Raw genomic sequence first — 7,296 nt, 5'->3', positions numbered from 1 at the left:
TGTAGACCAGGCTGGTCTCGAACACACAGAGATCCGCCTGCCTCTGCCTCCCGAGTGCTGGGATTAAAGGCGTGCGCCACCACAGCCCGGCTAAGCCTGACAACTTAAGTTGGTCACCAGAGCCTATGATAAAAAGAATGATTTCCACATATGCACTATGACACATGGGTGCCCACATTCACACATACACAACATACATGTGTACACACAGACAATAACATATTTTTTAAAAAAAAACAACTTGAGCTGGAAATCTAGCTTAGTTGTTTATCTAGCACGCGTGAAGCCCTGGATTCTATCCCTATCACCTAAAACTGGGTTTAGTGGCACTGGCCCATAATCCCAGAACTCAGAGGTGTAGGCAAGAAGATAAGAAGGTCAGGGTCATTCTTGGGCTTGTTGCAAGCTTGAGGCTAGCCTGGGCTACAGGAGAACCTGACTCAAAACAAACAAAAATAAATGAACAAAACCAAGTAAAAAAAACAAACAAACAACCCCTCTCATTTAACTAGGCAAGTCTATTTAGTAACTGTGGCCTAGAGACCCAATGTTGACCAGCTCGTAGGTATCAGAGCTGAGATTCTGGTCCAAGTCTGCTTCCAAAAACAACAGTGGCCAGGACATTAGTGGACAGATGAAACAAGACTGCTGGACTGGGATAGTGGGCGAATTCTTGGGGGAAGGAGTCTGTGATGTAGCTCTTTGTACTGTGATTAACATGAGAGAATCAACCAAAAAGGGGAAAAATTGTTTATTTACAGACAAGGTCTCATGTACCCCAAATGGCCTAACATTTGCTATGTAGACCAGACTGGCCCCAAGCTCATAGAGCTCTGCCTGCTTCTGCTTCTGCTTCTGCTTCTGGGTGTTGGGGATTAAATGAAAGGTTTATTTTGGTTGGAACTTAGTTATATCATGACAGAGGTGTAATGAACATGGAAATAGATCCCTCTGAATGAGAAAAAAAGGGGAATCTGTAGTGTAGGCAAAGTAGGAAATCTATAAGGATAAGTATAATATAGAAAATAGGAAATTAAGAAAGAAAACTGTGTGAAGTAGAAAATTATTAAGGAGAAGTATTAAGAGAACATTTTGCCCACTTGGAGACTGCCACACCCATCTGGTCCTGCCAGAGGGGAAGGCTGCACCAGTAACCTTGGTAACAAAAGTAACCTTGCCACTCGATACTGATAGCCTAGGACATCTGGCTATCAGAAGGATCAAATGGGAGACTGTTTCGAACAGGGATAAAAGAAAGGACATATGCTCAACTATGCTCACAGCAGCTTTGTTTGTCATAGCCAGAACCTGGAAACAACCTGAATGCTCCTCAATCGAAGAATGGATAAGGAAAACATGGTACATTTACACAATAGAGTACTACACAGCAGAAAAAAATAACGACAGCTTGAATTTTGCAGAAAAATGGACAGAGCTAGAAAACATTATTTTGAGTGAGGTAACCCAGACACAGAAAGACAATTATCACATGTACTCACTCATAGGTGGTTTTTAAACATAAAGCAAATAAAACCAGCCTACAAACCACAATCCCAGAGAACTTAGACAACAATGAGGAGAGACATACATAGATCTAATCTACATGGGAAGTAGAAAGTAGAAAAAGACAGATCTCCTGAGTAAATTGGGATCATGGGGACCTTGGGGGGAGGATTGAAGAGGGGAGGGGAGAGTTAGGGAGGGGAGCAGAGAAAAATGTAGAGCTCAATAAATATCAATAAAAAATATTAATAAAAACAAAGAGAGAGAGAGAGAGGCAGAAGCAAGGCAGTTATCTCACCATCACAATGGCCCTAACGCTGTTGAGCCTCGTAGTGAGATCCTCCAAATGCCTTGCCTCCCGAGAGCAGAACATTGCCAGACCACACAGACTACGTGGTCAAGAGTTGAGCTTGGCTGTCAAGCACCCAGTGCGGTCGGGCATCCAGCCTGAAGAAACCCAAAAGTCCTTTTTAGGGCTAAAGAACCCTTACAGAGGATATCAGGTTGTATGATGCTATTTAATGCGTGTGTGAAATGTTAAGAGAAGAGCATAGATGTATTAACGCATGTGTTTAGTGTGTGGAATGTTAAGAGATATTTTATGGATAATTGGTAAAGATTAGGAAATGTTAATTGATAAGTTGTATTAAGGTTAAGAAGTGTTTTATGGATAGTTGATAAGCCGAATGGAAGTAAGGAATCAGTTTTATGGATTAGGATTAGTAGGATTAATAATTGTGATATTGAATTGTTTGTGTATTGCCTATCACGGTCCTCACATGCGTACTAAGAGTGTGAACTCCCTTAATGCATTAGATATAGAAGCTACTAATAAAGAATCATTATAAAGACAATTCTCTTGCTCGGTCTGGTTACTCTTTGATTTCTGGGGAGAAGTGCACAGGGTCCTCACGGCACTACTCGCAAAAGAACCTTGAGCAGAGAAAAGTCACGGTGATTGAAGTGGCTAACCCAAGAGCTCATGACAGAGGCTTGCAGTGAACAAAGCTGATTATAGTGGCCAAGCAATGAACAACAGAAATTAAGGGGAAATTCACAGTTTTATGTGACATAGTTTTATGTCAACTTGATCCATGCTAGAGTCATCTGAGAAGAGGGAGCCTCAGTTGAGAAAATTCCTCTATAAAATCAGGCTATAGGTAAGCATATAAGGTATTTTCTTAATTAATTATTGTTGGGAGAGGGTCCAATCTTCAATGAGGGTATTTCCATCCCTGGGCTGGTGGTCCTGGGTTCTATAAGCAAGCAGGCTGAGCAAGACATGAGGAGCAAGCAAGCCAGTAAGCAGCACCACTCTGAGTCAGCTCCTGCCCCTAAGATCCTGCCCTGTTTATGTTCCTGTCCTCACTGCTTTTGATGGTGAACCGTTATACTGAACTATGAGTGAATAAACCTTTTCTTCCTAAAGTTGTTTTGGTCATGGTGTTTCATTAAAGCAATGGAAACCCTAAGTCAGGGCTAGAGTCCCAATGCCCCCCTCAATAACGTATCCCCACCACCCTTCTTCCCCAAAGTCCTCCCCTCCTAAAGAATTTTACCTCCTCCAAACTGTGTCATGGGCTAAGGACTAAGCTTGTAATGTATGGCTGTTTGAGAGATACCCCAAAACCCAGCAGAGCTCTTATCTGGGAAGAAAACATGGGCAGGAACGGTGTTGGAAAGAAGTAGATGCTGCAGGAAGAGACGGATGCAGAGTGTACCAGGGTAAAGGCAAGGTGAAGCTTTGACTGACGGTGGCAGAATTCTTACTTTTATTTTTTTGGTTTTTTGAGACATGGTTTCTCTGTAGTTTTGGAGCCTGTCCTGGAACTAGCTCTTGTCGACCAGGCTTGTCTCAAACTCACAGAGATCCACCTGCCTCTGCCTCTTGAGTGCTGGGATTAAAGGCGTGTGCCACCACTGCCTGGCTAAATTCATATTTTTATACCAGGCAGGGGAGGGTATCTGATAAAGATTGATGCTGGCAAGCGCCAGCCACCAAAAGTAAGAGTCCCTCTTTTAAAAGCCTGAAAATCGACTTGAGAAGCAGTGCAAGTGTATATGCTACATTTTGCAAAATGTTGAAGCAGCTCAACTCAAAAGACATTTAAGGGCTTGGATAACATTTTGGGATTCTTTGGAGATTATGATGCTTCTGTAACTGGTTCTCAAACATAATAAGCAGCTGGAAGCGCACATACACGTGCACACACACCACTCTGCATGAAAATGCCAACTGCAGACTTGTTTTATCACCCATTTCACCAACTCTTCATATTGCTTCAACACTTGGCTTTTCAGGAACATTTTTTTCCCTTGGGAGATGTTTTTGTTTTTTTACACTTCCTGGTTTTTACAGATCAAGATGTTAATAGAAATAAACAACTTGGAAAAATTGGATGTGTGTTGTCATATTTACAAATATGAGGATTTCTTTTTTCTTTTTTTGGTTTTTCAAGACAGGGCTTCCCAGTAGCTATGAAGCCAGTCCTGGAACTCGCTCTGTAGACCAGGCTGGCCTTGAACTCACAGAGATCCATCTGCCTCTGCTTCCTGAGTGCTGGGATTAAAGGCGTGCACCAACACAGCCTGACTGAAATATGAGAATTTCTAAGAAGGAAAATTTCACATTTTGCTCTTTGTGATATAATGGTGTTTCTGTGGAAGTCTGTGCATGGTAGTATGCTAAAACAGTCTAGAGCATAACCAGCTGGCAGTAAAAATATGTCTTAATGGATTGAGTGTGAAATGAGGGTTGGATACATGGCTCAGTGGTGAAGAACATGCACTGCTCTTGCAAGAGGACTCAGGTTCAGTTGCTAGCACCCACATCAATCAGTCCCCAACCACCTTTATCTCCAGTACCATCAGAAGGAGTCTGATGCTCTCTTCTGGCCTCCATGGGTATCTACACACATGTGATGTATATGAACTCACAAAGGAACACATACATATACTTCAATAAAAATAATAAATAAATCTTTTCAAAAACATGAAATGAGACATTATAACTAAAAACATGCATCTTAGAGTTAGGCACATGATGCTGCCATGGTAGTACCATGTTCTGGGATACAGGGGTTACACACTAACTTTCTATGGTTACTCTGAGGCTTAAATGAGAGCATGTGATATAAAGCTCTTGGAACATAATGCTAAGTGTCTTTTAGCTGCCTGGTTCTAGCACAAAGCAGAATGAATCTAGTAATAAGCTTCTTACAAACCTGAGAGCTGTCCTGTCTTTGTTTTGCTGTGTCTTAAATCCTAGCACTAATTTCTGTGCAAGCAGGTAGCTGCTCACTCTGTGGAGACTGACCTAATGGTCCCAAATGGTTCTAAACCAGCCTTCAAAAGGTGGGGCCACCAACTGCAGAAGATCTTAAAGAGCCTGCTGATACTGTAGTATAAATGTTAAGGCTGTGGAACTTGCCAGGTTGTAGTGGTTCAAGGTTTTAATCCTGGCACTCAAGAAGCAGAAACAGGCAGGTCTCTGTGAGTTCCAGGTTAGCCTGGTCTACAGATCTAGTTCCAGAGCAGCCAGAGCTACCCTGTCTGGGATTAAAGGTGTGTGCCACCACCACCCGGTTCCACCTCTTTTTCTTTTTTCTAAAGATTTATTTATTATGTATATAACATTCAGGCCAGAAGAGGGCACCAGATCTCATTATAGTTGACCACCAGGTAGTTGCTGGGAATTGAACTCAGGATCCCTGGAAGAGCAGCCAGTACTCTTAACCACTGAGCCATCTCTCCAGGACCTAGGCTCCACCTCTTAAAGGGCCCACCACCAACCAACAGTGGAATGCTGGGGACTAAGTCTTTAGCATATGGACTTTTGGGGGACACCGAGGATGCAAATGACAGCAGGAATCGGGGTGTATTGGTAGGCATTCTTTTTATCCTTCCCTTTCATGTTTTCATGTAAAGAAAAAAGCCCTAATTTCACCCAAGAATGTTGCTAGCAAAGTGATAGTTTTATTAAACGTAGAGTTCCTAAGTACTTATCCTTTGGAACTAGAAAAAACATCCTGAGCGAAGTAACCCAGACTCAGAAAGACAAACACAGTATGGACATACTCATAGTGGATATTAGACATAAAGCAAGGATAACCAGCCTACAGTCCACAACCCCAGAGAAGTCAGGAAACAAGAAAGACCCAAGAGAGCCCTTCCCAGGGCTCCCCCTGGGAAGGGGAAATAGGCAAGATCTCCTGAGTAAAGTGGGAGTTTGGGGAGAGGGTAGAAGGTAAAAGGGGAGTGGGGAGGGGAGAAAGGGAAGAGAAGAACACCATCCATCATTAGAAATAGTTTATGTACATGAGGGATTGGGATGGTCCAGTTGGGGGAAGGACAAAGAAGGACAGCAAACAAAGAGATGTCTTGATAGAGGGAGCCATTGTGGTGTTAGTGAGAAACCAGGTACTAGGGAAACTCCCAGGAATCCACAGGGATGACTCCAGCTAAGAATCTAAGCAATAGAGGAGAGGGGGCCTTACTTGCCCTTCCGCTGTAAGCAGATTGATGACTACCTTAATTGTCATCATAGAACCTTCATCCAGCAACTGATGGAGGCAGATGCAGAGATCCATAGGTAAGCACTGGGCCAAGCTCCTGGAGTCTAATCATAGAGAGGGAGGAGCCAAGACCATGATGGGGACACCCACAAACACAGCTGATCCGAGCTAGAGGGAGCTCACTGACTCTGGACTGACTGAATAGGACTGAACTAGGCCCTCTGAATGTGGGTGACAGTTGTGTGGCTTGGGCAGTTTGTGGGGCCACCTGTCATGAAACTAGCTAGTATTTATCCCTAGTGCATGAACTGACTTTTTGGAGCCCATTCCCTATGGAGGGATACCTTGCTCAGCCTAGATACAGGAAGGCCTTGGCCCTGCCTCAAGTGATGTGACAGACTTTGTTGACTCCCCAAGGGAGGCCTCACCCTCTCTGAGGAATGGATGGGTGATAGGGGAGAGTCTTCTGTTTTGTGTTAATTTCATTGGTTAAATAAAGAGACTGCCTTGGCCCTTTAATAGGACAGAAAATTACGTAGGTGGAGTAAACAGAACAGAATGCTGGGAGAAAGAAGCCTAGTCAGGCAGTCACCATGAATCTCCCAGTCCAAACAGACGCAGGTTAAGATCTTTCCTGGTAAGCCACACCTCGTGGGGCTACCCACATTATTAGAAATGGGTTAAAGCAAGATGTGAGAGCTAGCCAGTAAGAGGCTAAAGCTAATGGGCCAAGCAGTGTTTAATAGAATACAGTTTCTGTGTAATTATTTCAGGCATAAGCTAGCCATGTGGGAGCCGGGGCAGCCCCACCGCTCCTATCACTACAGATGGGGAGTGGGGTGAGGGTAGTAGGAGGAGGGGAGGAAGAGGGAACTGGGATTGGTATGTAAAATAAAAAGATTGTTTAATAAAAGTGCTTATCCTTTAGATATTTTGAATAACGAAATAAGAACTGTATGCAAAACATTTCTACTGCATACTAGGGCATGACAGTTGTCTTAAGATCAGACACTTAAATCATTAGAGTCAAGAGTTAAGACAGTCATGCTTGTTTTTCAGGAAATAGCATTTTTACTTGAACTCAGTGAATGATAAATGACAGCATTCAGATTTTGTCAAGAATTAATAAAGTAAGATATCACTTCAAGTAAAACAAGTTAACAGGGGGCTGGAGAGATGGCTTAGTGGTTAAGAGCACTGGCTGCTCTTCCAGAGGTCCTGAGTTCAATTCCCAGCAACCACATGGTGGCTCACAACCATCTGTAATGAGATCTGGTGC

Source organism: Microtus ochrogaster, chromosome 2, assembly GCF_000317375.1.
Source record: "Microtus ochrogaster isolate Prairie Vole_2 chromosome 2, MicOch1.0, whole genome shotgun sequence".
Classification (NCBI taxonomy): Eukaryota; Metazoa; Chordata; class Mammalia; order Rodentia; family Cricetidae; genus Microtus; species Microtus ochrogaster.
Note: the sequence above shows the minus strand (reverse complement) of the source record.